This window comes from Brienomyrus brachyistius, unplaced genomic scaffold, assembly GCF_023856365.1.
Source record: "Brienomyrus brachyistius isolate T26 unplaced genomic scaffold, BBRACH_0.4 scaffold57, whole genome shotgun sequence".
Classification (NCBI taxonomy): domain Eukaryota; kingdom Metazoa; phylum Chordata; class Actinopteri; order Osteoglossiformes; family Mormyridae; genus Brienomyrus; species Brienomyrus brachyistius.
In genome coordinates, this window is record NW_026042332.1 from 904,672 (window position 1) to 915,872 (window position 11,201).

Below are 11,201 nucleotides of genomic sequence, written 5' to 3' on the forward strand. Positions count from 1 at the left end.
GCATCGCCTTCTCCCAAACAGACACTTTGCCTCTCGTGGCTCATGTTCTCCCCATAAACCAATATTTAATGACACCAGGGGTGATGTGTACAGACTGTGGAAGGGAGGTAGAAGTGGAGCTGATGGCAGGAGAAGGAAGCATCAGTCCTTCATTAGCCCACCTAGAGGAATCTGTGTCAGCCAACGTTTCGGACCGGAGTGATCAGGACCCCCGTTGCTTTCTCTTTGTCTGACCCAGTGAGCTCAGTACTTCAGAGGCAGGAGCGAGACGCCCGGTAGCTTCTGAATGCTTAACCAATTCTAATATTTGTGATGATGGAACAATCATCAAACATAAGAAAACACAGATTTCACACATTTTCTGACTGTGGGCTGGAGGTGAGAGCTGGGAAAATGCAAAGGACAGTAGCAGTGTTTAATCACTCAAAGGACTTTATTGTAGTGAAAACACACAAAAAACTATTTGAGAATGAAAATATGAACCAGTGCTAAAAATTGTTATACTGAACTCAATAACTCACAGACACAGATATAACAAAACAGCCAAAATTCCTTTCCTAGGAAACAAAATTGCAGGTATTCTGAAAACCAGCTGCTTGGTCCTGTTAAGACCCTAAGAGAACTTCCAGTCCAGTCAGAGGTTAGCTTTGTCTCTAAGCTCACCCAATCAATGCTTAGTTCAGCCGGTTAGTCCTGTGACTGGCCTGTCACGGGTTCAAATCTCACCCTTAGCTGAGTAATCCCATATTTGGTCCTTGAGTAAGGCCCTTAACCCCCCACACCTCCGCAAAAATACTCCGGTGGTGTTACATGCATGGCTGACCACAAATAAAAGTTTATTTAATCAAAACCTTAGCTCACAATTGTCTACAATCGCAAAAACATCTCAATGTCCTTAACATGATCAACCTTAAAATGATGAAAAATTTAAACGGATATAATTCAGTTTTCTTGGAAAAAACATAATGAACTATCCATCCATCCATTTTCCAAACCGCTTATCCTACTTGGTCGCGGGGGGTCCGGAGCCTATCCCGGAATCAATGGGCACGAGGTAGGGAACAACCCAGGAAGGGGGGCAGCCCATCGCAGGGCACACTCACACACCATTCACTCACACATGCACACCTACGGGCAATTTAGCAACTCCAATTAGCCTCAGCAAGTTTTTGGACTGTGGGGGGAAACCGGAGTACCCGGAGGAAACCCCACGACGACATGGGGAGAACATGCAAACTCTACACACATGTGACCCAGGCGGAGACTCGCACCCGGGTCCCAGAGGTGTGAGGCAACAGTGCTAACCAATGCACCACCATGTCGCCCCCATGAACTAAAAAAATGTAAATATTTAAATTTAAATAAAGAGCCTGTTGTTTCTTCCACAGATGCCCTGAGAAGATCATATAAAACAGGAGCACTGTGACAGCTGTGACCAGGGCAGGGAGTATGGCTCAGGTGTAGGGCCCATCCAGTCGAGGCAGCGAAGGACAGGAGGGGTGAAACACTCCGCTGAGTCTTCTGAAGAATCCACGAGAAGGGGCCATACCTGTTAGGCTCATCATGCGCGTCTCCAGGCAGTTAAAACTGACCTCTAACCATAATGAATGGAAGAAAGTATAGAGTTCATTACTATGAATAATACTGCCCAGAATCGGAAGTCAAGAATATATTGGATTATGTTTACTGCATAAAGATTTGATAATTACATTATGAAGAAAGACATTATGAATAAAATATCTCAAGCTGCTGGGCAATTGCTTAAATGACAATTAATAAACCTAATTATATAATTATGAATTATATTGTCACCTCCCTCCATCCAGCCCCATCTTGTGCCACGCCCACCTCGTTACCCTCGTGTGAATTCCCAATGTATCGTGCTGTCCCGTATTGTCCGTGCTTTCCTCATTAAAACCCAGTATTTTTGGAATACCGTCAGCCTGATCCTGCTACCCCGCTTCCTGCTTGCTCGCCCGGACACCGATTAACGACATGCATCATGTGTACATATAAATTTATTTATGTATATATATGTTCTTCCACCTCAAATAAGAGGAAAATATTTTATTTGAACATAAATGTGAATTTGTTTATCATAAAACAATGTGGAAGACAAAATTCTACTTATCGTACCTGAGCTAACCTATTTTCTAGATATTTGAGTCACGCATTGTATTTCACTGTTCCGTCTTTCCAAAATGAACCCCACCCTGGCCTTGATGGAACTTGTCAGTCGGCCATATGGAGGCAGCCTAGAGAGTGTCGCTTCTCTTCTGACAGAATGCAGCCCCTCTATTCCCTCAGGTTTATTCATCATCTATTTTGGCAGGTGTTTCCTACTTTTTATGTACTTATTGTCAGTCAAATGCTCAGAGCCGCCCCCCAACAGAATTCTACACTCTCTACAGCTGAATATTTTTTGATACTTTCCTGCATTTCTAATATGTGTGGTATTTAAATCAAATGAACTATTTTAATGGTCTGTGTTGCTGAAATACTTGATATGTACTCAGCCCCCTTTTTCCTGTTAATGTTAGCTCACTTTTTTGTTCTTCATGGCACGGTCACATGGGGAGAATGTGAAAATAGCTGTTGTTCCTGCTGACAAACATTCAGAAAGGAAAAGCACAGAATCATTTCTCTCACATTTTAGCTATAATGGAATCGTAATGGAAATATAAAGTTCAGTACCGAACTTACTAAACGTAATAACTGGACAGGAATGAGTCACTGGATAGAGAAAGCAAGCAGCACTGGAACTACTGGTGAATATGATGTGGGTCAATATGAAACTGGGAACTCATGGCCACTGGAGGGGTGATAAGTATAGGAGTTTTAAAACGAGGCAATAGGGATTTTGTCTGGTGATTTTTCTTTCTTTGTGAAATTGCTATAATTGCTGCTGGTGTGCGTACAGGGAGCCATGTAAATTTAAGTTGATCGGTGAGGATTATACACAGTAGAGACCAGCAGTCTAGTGGACCTTTTACCTTTGATTGTGAACTGATTACATCTACTTGTGCTGCAAGCCCTCTGCTGGACTCATTGAGCTTGGGGCAAACAGCCAGTGCCGATGGTCTGCTGCATTGGCGGTGACTATAGGCTATAGTGATAGCCGTCACTTCATAAACACGTCTTTGCCAGGTTGTTTTGCTCTGTTACTGAGTCTTAACATCCAGAGAACAGAGGACAGATAGACAACAGTGAAACATGCATCTCATGGGCAACATACAAAGATTAAACCGTACATAAGTTAACAGCAGTAATACATGCATTTTTATTAGCATGTTTCATAGGTGATTCTACACCTTATTTATGGCTTCTGCCATTCTAACTTTTGTCTCACCTCCCCTAAAAAAATTATTATTCTGTGTAGTGATATATCCTCTATTTTCTATGGGTCAATTCCTAGATATACTGTCTGTTGTTCAGGAGGGTCACTGTTTGGAGAAAGAGCCTGCTATTCTGTGCTGAGGTCTCCTTAGTATAGATACCAATTGTGGAATGAAATGTCCAGTAATAGGAGATGCAGGTTTATTGGTGAAAGTCTGACATTTTGCAAGGGACTTGCAAGGGATTCTGAAATTTATTGTCATCTTCAGCTATATCGACTGAGATGAAATTTCAATCTCGATGAAGTTGAGTTTATAGATGATGAAGGGAACAAGTAATGATAACGCTGTATACTAACAATGTCACAATCATAATCACTAGATGTCTTCACTGTAAAATGTAAACTGTAATTAAGATATCCTAATACAATAAGATGGAATCTCTTCTTTCTAGGTGTATAGCAAGGACAGCAAGAGCAGTTGGCCCTTAGTCTATGTATTGCTTCTCAAAATCCATTTATGCTTTTTTAATGAGTCTTGGGTACAGCTCAGTTGAAATTTTCTTGCAAAACTGGACTAAATCTGTGTATTGTACAAGATCCGCAAGCTCTTGGTTGATGCCTGTGGTACTGGTGTGCAGAGGGACTTCGGAAAAATACGTTGTGGTAACATGACCTAATTGAAAAGAATATTGGTGGTTATCAGTGGGTAGCAACACCATCTCACACCTCCAGGGTTCTGGATTTCAATCCCATCTCCACTCTGATTTAAGATTCCTAGGTTTATTGCCATTAGCACAAAGAAATTCTGGCTAGAATACCTTCTCTACAGACTACAGACAATTTGTAGCACAGGGTAATGTTATAATATGTTGAATACTAACTACGCGATCTAACAACATACAGCCATGGAAGAAATTAAGAGACCACAGCACAGTCTTTTGTTCTCAATTTATGGGCGCGTGTCTGTGAATAATATATATACAGTATATATATTTTGCACACTGCAGCCTGGTTCTTCCCTGTTTCTCATTAATGAAGAGCTTCTTCTTTGTTTTATGGGACTTCAGTCCTGCTTCTAGGAGCCTGAAATTAACTCTCCTAGCAGTGCTTTTCACACCTGTTTCCTGTTCCTTCTGAAGGTCACTTGATGTCATCCTACGATTCATGAGAAACTATCGAATAATTTAACGGCCATCTCTGGCATTAGGAAGCCGCTTCTGCCCTTTACCTGGCGGGTTTCTGGTCGTTCCCAATGTCTCCTGCTTCAGCTTGTTCTTGTGTACTGCTGTCTTAGAAATTTTGAACCTGGAAGGAGCTTGCTGTCAGTGTAGCCTTCTGCTAGCAGAACCACGATTAAACCAGGATTTAAAAAAATCATATAGATATAGAATGGTTTCTTAATTTTTTTCCTCGGCTGTATTAAACGACATTTGATATGAGATAGTAGTGTGATATGTGGCGGAGAAACATAGCAATATGAAGTGCCATAGAAGTTAGAATACAAAGAATGCTGCAGCAGTATTACAGGATTAACAATAAATAACAATAAATGATAAGCGACAGGGCAAAGTGGTGAACAATGGGAGGGATCAGTATCAAAGAGCTCCTTAGTTTTGCTGACATTAAGAGACAGGTTACTGTTCTGGAACCAGGAGCCTCACCTCCTCTTATTGTTGCTGTGATAAGGCCCACGATGTTGGTATCTTCAGCAAACTTTATGATGGAGTTGGTGCTGAATCTAGCTGCACAGTCTGGTGTGAGCAATGAGGAGAGCGGCAGGTTCAGAACACTGCCCAGTGGAGTGCCAGTGCTGAGAATCAGGGTCGAGGAGATGTTTCGACCAGTCAGCACATGCTGGGGTTTGTCGGTGAGGAAATCCAAGATCCAGTTACATATGGTTGCACTGAATCCCTGGCCTTGTGGTTTATGGATCAGCTTGCTTGAGCTGACAGTGTTAAAAAAAAAACTGGAATCCACACATACCAGCCTGGTATAGCATTTTTTTTATTGTCCAGGTGGGCCAGGGAAGTGCGTGTGAAATGGCATCCTCAGTGGATCTGTTGTAGCAGTAGGCAAACTGCAGGGGGTGCAAACTATCTGGGATTGTGTTCTAAATGTGCCTCAGCTGCAGCCTCTCAAGGCACTTCATTACAGTGTGGGGTTACAGTGCCGTGGGCGATAGTCATTAAGGCAGTGACTGTGTGAGCAGCTTGTATTTTCAGCCTGTATTGTACGGATTTCCTCCCGCAGCCCTTATGACATGCAGTGCCTCTCAAATTCCTGGTGTGTATGACTCGTGAGTCTGTATATGTCCAGTAACAGACCAGCAGTCCATCCAGGATGTAGCTCAGCCTTGTGCTACCTGAGATTCAGGCAACCAGTATAAGCATTTGGAAGACGAATGGATTCTATAGACTGAGAACAGCATCACATGCTTCAAACAACTAACGTATATAAATGTGTTTAATCATATAGTAATGAAATTGCTGCATCACTTATTTATACTGCTGAAACTCTGAAAGTGCGTCATATTGGAGTAGATCATCATGGACATCATGAGCCTTTACATATATATATATAAAAAGACCCTTGACAGGCTAATGAGGAGAACCAAGGGTAGGTGTCACGGGAGGTGGGCATTCACGGACCAAGTCCTCCCAAACGTCACCCACAAAGGACACCGATTTCTTTTTAATTTTAACGTTAAATAAAAGGGTTCATCGTAAGATTGGTAGAACCAATCTGGTAGAACCTCTCCTTAAACAATTTATAGATCAACAATGTGTAATTTATTTATATGGTTATTTGCCCTCAACAGCCAAGCAAACGCGAACATGCAAAAGACCTTTCTGTCTGTCTGTGGTTTGTTACAGATATCAAACATCTGCCTTCCTCTGTCAGCTGAGAAGCTTTTTTCCCTCAACAGTGACGATGTCATGTTTCAACCTGGCCACCACTGGGAGTCGGGAAAGAGCAGCATTTGTTCCAGATCACCTGTTTGTTTTTGTCAGTGAGTTTAATGTGGCTAAATCTCCCTGTTTGAGCTGCAGGTTTCTTAACACTCTTTGGTTTGTTTTAGTATTCTTTTGGAAAATAAGGACAGGAGGAGGGAAGGTTTTCTGCTTTTGGATTTTATTTTTCTCCACATTTGATGGAATATTTTTGTTTTTGTGTAGGTCTACAATGCAGTGATACTTGAGTAAAATCTGGTGAGACCTGTGGTTCAACCACAGAATAGTGAAATGTACAGTCTAGGCAGACAACAACCAGCAAAAGGCTAACCACTGTGTCACTGCACACGGAACAAAGCAAGGGGACAGAAACACAGCTCTTTAAAGGAACCCTCAAGCCTCGTAGCCACATATTATTGCAACAACCTTGCTCAGTCTTTCCCGACAGCTGCCTTTTTATCTTCCACTTATTAGCCAAACAGACACCAGCTGTGTTGGATATTGCACTAAAGCTGGATCATTAGTTTCATGGGTGAATAGAAAAAAAAAGGAAAAAAAGACAATGGATCCTAAGTTGCACTTCAACCAAACCACACTGATTTCATTTTCTGGTGACTGATACTGTTTATTGTTCTAAAAATGAAATGTTCCGACTGACATAGAACAATGTAAAATACATACGTGAATAAATACTGCTGTTAAAAATGAAACACGTGGTATAATGGCTAAGATCTCTGCTTTTATCCTTCAGGTTATAATTTGTTTATTTTTAAACAGTTGTCAATGAGAGAGAGGTAATTAGCGTAGGCTAGGCTAGGTTAGGCTAGGCTAGGTTACATCCCAGGTAGGACACCAATGCATCGCACTGCTGCATTTATACATATAAAATACAGTAAGTTGGGCTAAACTTGATTACATCCCAGTCAGGACTCCAACGCATCGCACTGTCACAGTCAACATTTATACATGTGAAGCATCGTAGGCTAGGCTAGGCTAGGTTCGATAACGTCCAAGTCAGGACAGCAACGCATTACACTCCATGTAATTTTGACATGGTTTGGAGGGTTCATTTACTCTTAACGACCTAGTCATCTAGGAAATATGTGGTCGGATGATCTACCTGCTCGGCTTTACAATGGAATCATGGGTTCCTTAGGTAGAGAATCACTGGGAGGGAAGCAAGGAGCAGGGTTAGGAAGCAGAGGAGCAACGCAGGAATCTCCTGACTCGTGCTGGATACCTTGGCGGACCTGCTCCTCCTCCAGGACCTCCTTGAGCACCTGCTTGGTTGCACCACTGGGAATTACCACGTCGAAGAACTCCACTACCACCAACAGGTTGTCTTTTTGACAGTCGAACTGTTCCGGTCTGAGGTCCAGACTGAACTCGACTAAGTTGCATCAGACCATGGTCCACAGTAATAATTAATACCCAGACACACCACCAGTCAAAATAAGTACGGAGTTACAGCACAGTCCTCTCGCACGACAATCCCAGATGAGCCCCTAAATTCTGTTACTCCCCAATCCCCTAGACTGGGCTATGTAACACAACATTTATATACATAAAGTATAATAGGCTAGGGTAGATTAGGTCCTAGTCTGGACACCAACACATTGCACTCCCACAGCCAACATTCATACACATAAAGTATAGTATGCTAGGCTAGACTAGGTTACATTATATCCCAGTCAGGTAACCAAGGCATCACACTCCTGTATACACATGAAGTGTAGTAGTGAAGGCTAGGCTAGGTTACACGCCACACCAACGCTTTGCACTCCCACAACCAAATGCTTACATATAGCCATGACCTAAGAGCCGAAGGACAGCCTCAAAAATTTGGGTGGGGACATGCAAACTCACAAACTGGAGCACCAGCCCGTTTCTGTATAAACACAGCACCATGGAGGGAAGTCTTCTCACGAGTCTGACCCCACCAGTCCCTAAGCAATAAACTGTCCATAGTCAAAATCGGACGCTTACAGCCAGCAACATCTGATTTGTGCCTTTTGAGACTTACCTTTCCTCAGGGTTAGCCATGGGCTTTTAGTCATTTCGATATCGCTGCTGTGTGATTAAATGGAGTTGACAGAATTTGTCACGAAAGCAGGACAGGGTATGCAGAGGACGGCGGGTGCAGGAGACTGCACCATGTAAGCATTATACTTTTTGGGAGCTGAGTGAGCCACTCATGGGGGGCAGCTGCGTAAGGAGACCTTAGCTACTTGCCCCTCCAGAGGTTGTGGAATCAAGGTAGAGAGCTGGTTCACCGGTGACTGGAGCTGCTGTCGGGTCTCCATGGGGCAACGTGGCAGGACACCGGGTGGGAGGGGCAAACAGAGGTGAGTCTGAAAGCCAGTATTCCTTATAAAACATGTTTTTATTTGTGTTTAAAGGTATGATGAATTGGCAAGTTTGTGTTGTTTCCGAATGTGCTTTTTAGTGTCAATACGGATGTAAATCAATATGTTAATACACAGCCATTTCCCACACCGCACTTATTTTTATTATATAAGGTTATTTACTCACTTTCATAATCAGCACCGGTATGATATGACTCATGTCACTCTTTTGTCATTCTTCCTAAGCCTCCAGTTTAGAAGAGAAGGCTTCAATGCCTGATCCATGCTGTTCATCTGCCTATTTTCCAGCTGCTTATCCAAATTGCTGGGGGAATCCTTCCTCAGACAGCACAGGCAGTTAATATCTTTGTGGGGACTCTCCATTCATTTCTATGGGGAAAACTCTAACCCCAACATGACGATCTTAACCCCTACCCAGCCGTAACCAAACAAAATATTAGACTTTTGGTATTTTTAGTTTTTTGATTGCCATCACAGATCTTTGCGGGGCCACAAACTCAAAATAGCAGGTTATTAAATACCACATTATTGCATCTGGTCCCCACAATGTAACATAAACATAATCCACACACACACACACGCGCAATCACAACCAATTTGTATCAGTAATTAATTATATTACCTATATGCCAAAGCCCTTTTTTTAACACAGCTCAGTTGATAATACTTTTTAAAGCACTATAGAAGCTCTGCTCTGGGTGTATGGAGTTTGCATGCTCCCGCTCCACAGCCTTACAGCATGCAGCTGAATTAACTAAATGGCCCAGTGTAAGACTGGCACCCTTGCCTGACAATTTACTGACTTGAAGGACATCATTGAATTGGAGATGTGATCATAGCAAAAAGTGGGACACTTATTTTGGGTTCTGTTGCCTTCACTGAAGTGAGCAGTGGAATTTTTTCATGCACACTTAAAGGGCAGTGCCCATCATAACTCGTTTAATAATCACATAGGAGATGTCAGACTTGCCCATTTCATTCACACTTGGTTACACATATCATAAAAATTCTCCTTCAGTTTCTGCATGGGTGTGTTTCTCAGTAATGGAATTCTCAGAAAATGTTCAAGCAGATATTTTTATTCAAGGCCCAAAGCCTATGACTGGCAGATCATTCCATAAACATGCTTCTCGGGCTTCTAATTAGAGTAACGTCACCCAAACATAATGAATTACTGCAAATTAAAAGATGAAGATTGTGGAAATGAGATTAAGTTTTTCAAGCACACACTCCCAAACAGAGGAGCTCGCTAAATGAATCCTAAATTGTGCATTTATGCATTCAGCATGCAAGCCCCCAGAGGCATGTTGCTACTACAAAGATATCACAGATTATTTGTTACACTTTATAAAGCACACTGCTAATCACAGTTTTATCTACCAGCTTTAATCATTTAAAACTTCTAAAATAATTTTATCAATAACATTTTCATCACTGTTTATCAATATGATAAAAAATTATCAATAACATTTTGATTTAGGTTTATTTACACAAATCTCCCACTGCTCTCAAAACACACACACACACATACACACAAAAATGGAATTTACATGTACACCTTTTAAAAACAAAACTACACACACAAAGCAACACAAAATCTCTCTGACATATGCAATGATTTATTCAACATATTTTACTTTACATATTTTTTCTCACTTATTTCTGCACAAAAATAGAGATATACAGTACTACTTGCATTTAATTTACAGTACATAAGCTGCCACAAAAATATGCAATGCCACATGTGATACAAAAATCACAAATATTTGCCTTCAGAGACAATTTTCTGACCTAGCCAAACCACAAAACTACACAGTTTAAGAATTTAAATAAGTATATCCGCATTTAAATGTAGCAGTGTTGGCTGACACGGTTCACTGACATTTTGTATAGTGTCAAGGCAGATTAATTGATTAATCAACTATCACACACATTTCACACTATGAAAAAACAACATTAATGTTACATTTATTGTCACATCACTGTAGATAAATCTAAAGGAAAACCTTTCTTGTGATTTTTCATTTGGACAGTTTGATAAGGAGGCTGAATAACTGACACCGAAAACGGTAAACAGAACTGACTTCATTTCAAACAATTACTCTCAACATATCTCACACTCACTGGTGCAGGAGCATCCTGTGATGCACATGGAGTGAGACTCGTAGGTCAGGTGTTAAATGAGGTCTGGTGTATTGGTAGTGAAATGAAAGAGAGCAAAGCACTTTAAACCTTATGCTAAGGGTGGGCGATCTGACGGCTGTGTCCAAATTCAGGGTCCGCATCTTTCAAAGGATGCAGTCTACGAAGGTGTAGTCATTGTAGGCAGCGTTCATCAAAGGTGGAACACAAAGTGTTGTCAGATGGTATGGTCTGGTCTACGGATAATTTCCTATTTGCGTCACCAGCTGTTCCTGCCCATACCTTTGACATAAAGTGCCGCTACTGTCATCTAGCTGGGACACACCCACTTCACATCTGCATAATGAATCTTGGGATACGGTAGGCTGTGAAAGATCCATTGGGTGGACCCTTGGCAACTCCGCA